Source organism: Geotrypetes seraphini, chromosome 12 (assembly GCF_902459505.1).
Source record: "Geotrypetes seraphini chromosome 12, aGeoSer1.1, whole genome shotgun sequence".
Lineage (NCBI taxonomy): Eukaryota > Metazoa > Chordata > Amphibia > Gymnophiona > Dermophiidae > Geotrypetes > Geotrypetes seraphini.
The window spans coordinates 72,230,603-72,239,837 of NC_047095.1; positions in this window are offsets into that span (position 1 = coordinate 72,230,603).

Below are 9,235 nucleotides of genomic sequence, written 5' to 3' on the forward strand. Positions count from 1 at the left end.
AAGGTAGAAGAGAGGAGAGAAAGGAATAGAAGCAGAAGGGGGAGCCGTTGAACAGTAGAATTCTGGAGAAATTTAAATGATAGAAATAGAACAAAACAAAGACAAAACAATAGATAAGATTAAAGATAAATCATAAGCTGGAAAGAAAAATAAAATAAAACTTTGTCTTCAATCCACGGTCTCAGCATCAGTGATGAAGTGGAGCAAGTAAGTTTAGGAGGAGCGATTGACGTTTCCAGAAAGGGAATATATATATATATATATATGCTAATATATCTCATGCATATTCATTAAGGAAATCCTGAAAACCTGACTGGATTGCGGCCCTCGAGGACTGACTTTGACACCTGTGCTCTTCCAGATAATTGATTCAGTGAATTCAAAATTGCAGATGTGCAGGACTGTTAAGGCACTTTGGCGTTAGCTCTGCTCTCCCTCTGTGTGCTCAGCTCAAATGTTATTACCACTTATTTTGTCTAATAAAGAGGAGTTGAACCAGCATCTGTGGAAGACATTTGTGCAGAGTCCTGGTTCGAGGGGGTTTTCCTGTTTCTGTTCAGAGGGATGATCCATGCTTCGCTCTCATCTGGCGTGAAATAGCCATAACCACCTCCCTTTTCTCACTCCAGGGCTGCCTGTGGTTTCCTCATTATATACTTATGGGATATGGTTGCTTGAGCCTAATGTATCTCTGGTGTCCTTAGAATGGGGAAGAGCAGCAAGCAAAAGTGTGGTTACCCCCGGCGGGGCAGATACATCTCTTCCTAGTTATTGCAATTCAGCCCTTGTACAGAATGATCACAGAGGTAATGGCTGGGCGTTTACCATAATTGTCTTCTTTTCTATCAATCAATTTGTATTTCTTTTCCCATCCTTTCCTTTGTAAGGTTTAGTTCTCTGTTTGTTTTTGTTGCCCCCTTAATTTTCTAATTTTGCTGATGTGTTCATCGCTTAGAATTTTGAATTAAGCGATCAATCAAATTTAAATTAAACTTGAAACTTGAAGAGATAGATATCAATCATGTACTGTTTGCAGCTACTGAGTTGCAGAATTTGCTCGAGTTCACACTTTTTCATATTAAACCACACATTTTGTTTAGGTGGAAATGCAGACAATGACTGAAGGCTGTTAAAATCCAAAAGGTTTCTTCTGCAAAATAAGAGCGCTCCTATAACTACTGGGAGCAGGCCGCCTAACTTCAAACGGCTCTCTTAAGACCATTAGTCTTCTCAGTCGTGTTACAATGTCTCTGGGTGAACTCTCCTAATGCAGGTCCTAGATTTTAAAAGCTCTAATGCAGGGGTCTGCAACCTTTAAGACATAAAGAGCCACTTGGACCCGTTTTCGAAAAGAAAAAAAAACTTGGAGCCGCAAAACCATTATAAAACAAATCTAACACTGCATATATTGTTTCTTATCTTAATGCTATATACAAGATCACTAAATTGAAAATAAAATCATTTTTCCTACCTTTGCTATTTGGTGATTTCATGAGTCTCTGGTTGCACTTTCTTCTTCTGACTGTGCATCCAATCTTTCTTCCTTTCTTTCAGCCTCCTGTATGTTTCCTCTCCTCCAGACCTCATTCTCTCCCCCAACTTTTTCTTTCTGTCTCCCTGTTCCCCCTTCTTTCTGTCTCTGTCTGCCCCCTTTCTTTCTTTCTCCGTGCCCTCCCCCAAGCCACTCGGTTTGCTGCCACCGCCATCGGGGAATAGCCCCCAAGCCACCGCCGTCCCAAGCTTTCCCTGCAGAAGCATCGCGCTGACCAGCATTCCGCTCCCTGATGTCAATTCTGACGTAGGAGAGGAAGTTCCGGGCCAACAAGGCATTTCTCCTCATTCCATCCAGCCTGAGCCCCATCTCTCCTTGATCCAGCATTTCCCTTCTGTGTCTGTCAGAATTACCATTCCACCTATTTTCCAGCATCACCCTTCTTTGTGTCCATCTCACCTATATCCCTATCTCACCACTTTTTCAGAATCTTCATTTGTCTCTGTCCTTATCTTTACGCCATGTTCACCATTTGCCCTTTCAATGTCTTTATCTCCCCCCACACACTTTTTCAGCATTACTTCTATGTCTCTATTTCACCTCCTCTTCATGTCCCCTCTGTATCTCTATCCTTATTCAGTAGGTCCTGCTTACCCTTTCTCTTCTTTGTGTCACTATCTCCATTTTCAGCTTTCCCCCCCTTTTCCTTTGTTACTGCACCCTGTAGCTAGAATCTTTCCACCCTCCCTCCACTCCGGCCCAGCCCAGTATGAAATATTTCCTTTTGTTTCCCTCCCCTCTCTCTTTCTCTCTCTCTTCTGCTCCCTCACCCACGAGTCCTGCACCTGGCAACACCCCCCTGCTCCGCGGCTCTCTTCAGCAACTTGTCAGCAGCGGTGATCAAGACAAGCTGCCGACATCGAGGCCTTCCCTCTACGAGTCCTGCCTTTGTGGAAAAAGGAAGTTGAAACAAGCGGGACTCGCAGAGGGTAGGCCCCGACGTCAGAAGCTTGTGTCGATCGCTGCTGCTGAGTTGCCGAAGAGAGCCGCGGAGCAGGGGATGTGGCCGGAAGCAGGTAGAAGGGAGAGGGAGATAGGAAGGCTGTAGATCTCCGGAGCATGACACCGACCCCGGCCAGGATGATTTCTTTTTCAGGCGTGCACCTTACAAGTCCAGCGTCGCGGCGGGAAATAGCCATGCTGAGCAGTGAGCTCAGCACTACACAGATGAAAGCCTTGCTTGCTGATTGGTCCGGCGGCGGGGCGGGGCCGCCGGACCAATCAGCAAGCAAGGCTTTCATCTGTGTATGTGCTAAGCTCACTACTCAGCATGGCTATTTCCCGCCTCGACGCCGGACTTGTAAGCTGCATGCCTGCGTGACACACTACCGGAGCCGCAGCAAAGGTGGAAAAGAGCCGCATGCGGCTCTGGAGCCGCGGGTTGCCGACCCCCGCTCTAATGGATCTGCATCAACTTAAACAGCCAGTGGCTTCATGTTGTGGACTTTGCAGTGAATTAAGTAATCTCCTTGCTCTAGAAGAGATCAAGCCATGTTCAGTCTCTATAGGCTTCTAGTGAGGCCCTCTTGGAGAACTGCATTTGCTTCTGAAGATGTGCTCTCTTCAGGGAGGGCTGCCAGCATGGTGCGTGGACTGCAGTATAAGTTATACACTCAGTGAGTCTGAGAGGGGTCGTGATCAGTGTTCCCTCTAAGCGGGCGGGTGTTGTGAGCAAACTTTTTTCACCGTGAGCCAAAAATATCGGGCGCCAGCAAGTTATGAGCCAACTCGCCCGATTCTCCTCTCGCCGCCCTGCCATCTGCCGTACGCCTCTTCCGATCGTGCGCTGTGACGAGAAACGTGTGCGCTGCGATGTAATATTTTGTGCGCCAGCGCACGCCAGCGCAGCTTAGCGGGAACACTGGTTCAAATGGTTTTATTTATTTCCCCAAATTTATTTTTGTTATACGCATTGAAAATATTTGATATTGCGTTTAAATCAAAATCTCAATAAACTTGAAACGAGTGCCCGTGAGATTGTGGGAGGGTTAAATACTCAAAACTTAGAAGTTTTTGCTACGCCAGCTTTCTGGTATCTTTACATACAGTGGCGTACCTAGCATATGTAACATCCGGGGCCCATCATTTTTTGGCACCCCCCCCCCATCTGTAAGAAAAACATGATTTTTAGTAACAAACCACACGTCACACATGAGTACCTAGGAAAAGGCAGCATCTTACATATTGCAGTGAGCAGTACATCAATACACCCATTGTAAAACTAAACAAGCCAGACCAGCACAGATCAATCCTACACCGTCAATCCTAACAGAAAACCATGTCTTTCGAACACACAGAACACAGAAAACACCTTCGCCTAGTAAGGAATATGTAATCACAAACTAACCCCTCCCTCTTTTACAAAACTGTAGTGTGGATTTTAGCTACGGAGGTAACAGCTCTGATGCTCATAAAATTCTGAGCATCAGAGCTGCTACCACCAAGGCTGGTGCTAAAAACGCTTCACAGTTTTGTAAAAGGGGGGATAAAATAAAAATACATAGACAAAGGTTAAATTGAACCAGCAAGAAGCTGGACTCTGCATACAATGCTTCACAGAAACAGTGACACATGTCTCCTAAAGCAATAAATAAATAGAAATTTTTTTCTACCTTTGTCTTCTGTGGTTTCTCCTTTCCTCATCTTCTTGTAACTCTCTTCCTTCCATTCACTGTCTGCCGTCTCTCTTCCCCTATATGGCATCTTCTCTCCTTCTATGCCCCTTCCAGAAACTGTATGCCTCCCCCTTCCATCTCTCCTTTCACCCCATTGGTCTGGCATCTCTCTCCTCGCCTTCCCTCTCCCACACCTCTCCTCATAGTCTGGTATCTCCCCTTCCCTGATTCTCTGGCATCTCTCTCCTTTCCTTTTCTTCCATCTTTCGTTCCCCCTCCATGCTCTCACATCTCCCCCTTCCTTTTCCCTTAGACTGGCATACCTTCCTCCTATGCTCCAAGCCCTGGCATCTCCTTTAATTCCCTCCCTCATCTTCCTTCTCCCTCCAGCTGGGTACCGCAACACTCTTCCCTGCAGCTCTGCACTTCCCCACAATTGCCATGCTTCGGTTCCTCTTCTTCCTTCCTTCCTCCCCCCCCCCCCCCCCGCGGGACCCTGCGGCACCATCAACTCTTACTCCCTCTAATGTCGGCCCTGCAGCTCCAGACTTCCTCGCACCTTCTCCCCTCCCCCTTTGGATCGCTATTATTTTAAATGTTATAGCCGCGGAGCTGTATCCATCAGTGGAGATGTCTAACCTCGGCCTGCCCCGGAACTCTTACTGCAGCAGACGCCCGTCTAGGCAGGAACAGGAAGTCACTGTTGCAGTAAGAGTTCCGGGGCAGGCCGAGGTTAGACATCTCCACTGATGGATACAGCTCCGCGGCTATAACATTTAAAATAATAGCGATCCAAAGGGGGAGGGGAGAAGGTGCGAGGAAGTCTGGAGCTGCAGGGCCGACATTAGAGGGAGTAAGAGTTGATGGTGCCGCAGGGTCCCGCGGGGGGGGGGGAGGAAGGAAGGAAGAAGAGGAACCGAAGCATGGCAATTGTGGGGAAGTGCAATCCCCCCAATGCGTCCCCTTACCTTACCTCCCCTTACCTTTGCGACGCGTGTGTGCGCTGTGAAGAGAAACTTTGCGCTGCGATGTAATATTTTGTGCGCGCGCGCAGGCCAGCGCACCTTAGCGGGAACACTGAGTGTATCCTCTAGGAGAAAGGAGGAAAAAGATACATTTGAAACAAACATTCAGATAGTGAGCAGGATTCAATAAAATGCCAGAAGGAAGTATTTTCTGGAGCATGAAAAGCTGAAGCCTAAAATGGTCCCGCCAGTGGATAGATGCAGATAGAATCCTTCCGCACCCACCATTCACTCCCCTTCCAACATGTCCTTTTCCTCGTGTCTCTTCATCACGTTTGTGAGTCAGCCATGCCGTGTTCAAGTCCAAAGCCAGCAGCTGAAGCGGTTCCCAGGCCCTCTTCTGTCTTCCTAGGGTAAGAGGGCTGCTGTAAAGCTGAATGATTTGTAGGCAAATGGGCCTTCTCTATGCCGATTCAACTCCGGGCTTTACCACAGCCTGCTGCTTTGCTGCTCCTGTTTCTGGTTTCCAATCCACACAGATTAACTCCAGTGCACTTGTATTGTTTGGGCTAAGTCACTAATGCAGGGTTCATTAATGTCCTCTTGTCTCCTGGGTTCGTCTTATGCTTTTTAACTTTAGTCTCTACCAGTTTTCACTGTGTTGTTCGTGAAAAAAATCTTTCTTGTAGTTCTTAATTATCCCACAGCATCTAGAGAAACCACTATGAGAATAGTGTCTCATTATCGATGTGTGTGAAAGTTTCTAACTGTTCAATGGCAAAATAAATATTTTCATTATCACTACAGGACAGGTGAATAGACCTGTTTGAGATCAGAGAATTAGTGCTACAGCTGGGATTGGAACTGAGACCTGTTGGAGGTCATAGGGAAAGTTGGTAGCAGAGGTGGGATTGCTGTTGGTGTAACAGACATTTGTAGCAGGAGCATTTCAACAGCTGACTGTAAATGAGAATGACTTGCTCTCCTTGTGCCTCATTTTACAGTACATAGAAACATGATTACATTAGAGATTTCTATTCCGCCATTACCTTGCGGTTCAAGGCGGATTACAAAAGAATTTAAAGATTGGTCTGTTACAAGAAGAGATCAATGGTCATGACAGGTATTTTCAGAGAGGGAGGAAGGAAATATTCGAGATGTTAAGATTTAATCAGGGAGAGTATGGTCTTTATTTCTCGTCTGAATAACTTGTAGTCTGTGATTGTTATCAGTAGATTGGAGATTTTGGTTATCTCATTTCGCTGCTTGAGTGGCTAGGAGGCTAGAGTTTAACTTCTTTGATTGGAGGGTGTGAGTTTTTCTATGTCTGGTTGAGGTATTATGGATGAGTTGGTTGTTCAGATAGGAAGGACTGTCTCCGTTTATGGTTTTAAATAGTGTGCAGTAAAATTTGAATAGTATTCTTTCCTGGATTGGTAGCCAGTGTGAGTTCATGAATGCTTCAGTAATGTGGTCGTGTTTCCTTAAGGAGTAGATGAGTCTTAGTGCTGTATTTTGAACTGTTTGATCATTGTGGCAGGGCAGGGGAGGTAGAGGATGTTGCAATAATCCAATATACCCAGGATAAGGGATTGTGCTCTTTCGAAGAATTTACGTCCTTGTCTTAGGTTTCTCATAACAGTGAAAGATTTCTGTATTGTTTTGTTTATTTGCGGTTGCATGGTGCAGCTTCTGTCTATTGTCATGCCTAGTAGTTTTAGGGTGGTTGGAATGGGGTAATTGATCAAATTGACTTCTATGTTGGTAATAGTTGGGGCTTTGTTATTTTCGAGGAGGATGAATTTTGTTTTGTCAGGGTTGAGATTCAGTTTGTGGTTTTCCATCCAGTTCGCTACTGTTCCCAGAGTTCGGTGTAAAGTGTCTGTTATGGTGATCTTTGGCTGATCCAGAGGTATGAGGATGGTGATGTAGGAGGTTATGCTTTAGTTTTTCCAGGTATGTCTCGAGGGAGGAAGTATATAGGTTGAATACATTACATTACATTACGGATTTCTATTCCGCCTATACCTTGCAGTTCAAGGCGGATTACAAAAGATTTGACTGGACATTTTCCAGTGAAGATACATTTTTTTTTTTTTTTTTTTTTTATAAGGGGGTAGAAGTCTAGGGGACCTTACGGGTTGGATAGTAAACTGACTGTGCCGAACTGGGTGAATTAGCAAATGGAATACAGTTAGAGGAGGCAAGATTACAATCTATTTTAGGGGTCTGTTTACTTGAAATGTGTTTAAGTGGGGTATTTGGGGGAGAGTTATCTGGCGGTAGGTGAGTTGTCTGGAGGTAGGTGAATTAGTTGGAGGAAGGTGTAGAGGGTTTAAGATATTTGGACGAATAGAGTAGGAGATAGAGGTGTTGTCTGACTGTGTCGACAAGGGAGCCTCATAATGTCTCTGTAGTGAAGTTAGTTCTGAAGCCAGATTGGGTGGGGTGGAGTATGTTATGGTTTTCTAGGTAGGAAGTGAGAAGTTTAGCTACTAGTCCTTCTGTTAGTTTGACATATAGAGGGATAGAGGCAATGGGTCTGTAGTTGGAAGGATGGTCAGTTGGACCTTTTGGGTCCTTTTGGATCGGGGTGATGATGATTTCGCTGAGGTTAGTAGGGAAAAGGCCGTGTGTGAGTAAGTTGGCAGATAAAGGCCAAATGGCCCATCCAGTTTGCCCATCCGCAGTAACCCTTATCTCTTTCTCTCTCCATGTGCCTATCCCAGGCTCTCTTGAATTCAGACACAGTCTCCGTCTCCACCACCTCTTCCAGGAGACTGTTCCACGCATCTACCACCCTTTCTGTAAAAAAAGTATTTCCTCAGATTACTCCGGAGCCTATCACTTCTTAACTTCATCCTATGACCTCTCATTGCAGAGTTTCCTTTCAAATTAAAGAGACTCATCTAATGTGCATTTACATCACGTAGGTATTTAAACGTCTCTATCATATCTCCCCTCTCCCACCTTTCCTCCAAAGTATGCAGATTGAGTCTGTCCCCATTCGCCTTATGACGAAGACCACACACCATTTTAGTAGCCTTCCTCTGGACCGATTCCATCCTTTTTACATCTTTTTGAAGGTGCAGCCTCCAGAATTGTACACAATATTCTAAATGAGGTCTCACCAGAGTCTTATACAGGGGCATCAATTCCAGTGCTATTGGGTTCCTTCTGTTCCAGAAGTTTAGAATGACAGTAGCTCTGCTTCTGTGCTTATGAACAGAGGCCAGCAGCCACTCTCTACTTCATCCATCATGCTGTGGAGGGGCTACTGACAATTTCAAACATATAGCCATAAAAGCCCTAAATTCTAAGAGAATTGCGGTTATGAAAGCTAAAGGTGGCTAAATTTGCATCCTTACCAGCTGAGCTGCAAGGGTTTCCTTATGACACAAGGTCGTAGCAGAATGCTCCATTGTTGACCCTTAGGGAAAGGGATTGGGACTTGTTTAGCATCTTTTTGTAGTTCCATATTTTCTCCATCTGTCCTGATGAGCTCTAATGCAGTGATTCCCAACCCTGTCCTGGAGGAACACCAGGCCAATTGGGTTTTCAGGCTAGCCCTAATGAATATGCATGAAGCAAATTTGCATGCCTATCACTTCCATCATATGTAAATCTCTCTCATGCATATTCATTAGGGCTAGCCTGAAAACCCGATTGGCCTGGTGTTCCTCCAGGACAGGGTTGGGAATCACTGCTCTAATGTACCTGGGGCAGTGGAGGATTAAGTGACTTTCTCAGGGTCACAGGGAGCAGTGCAGGGTTTGAACCCACTGAGGCTGTGGCTCTAGTCCAGCTGTGTCCTAAGAATGGGAGGCAGAACACCATGCGAAGGACATTCTCAAGAGCAATAACATAGCCAGGCAGAGACAGGATAAAGGCTCTGTCCCCCTGCTCAAACACTTATGATTTTCTATTTACATTTTTTATTAAAGTATAAAAAGGGACTATTCTGTACACCTGTTGTGTGTAAATCACAAATGATTGAGCTTTCCATTTCAATCTGGTTTTGGTACAACTTTCCCAAAGATTTGGTTCCCTGTTTGAGGTACAGCTGGACCTCAAATCGTGTGGGCAGTTCTGGTAGCGGAATT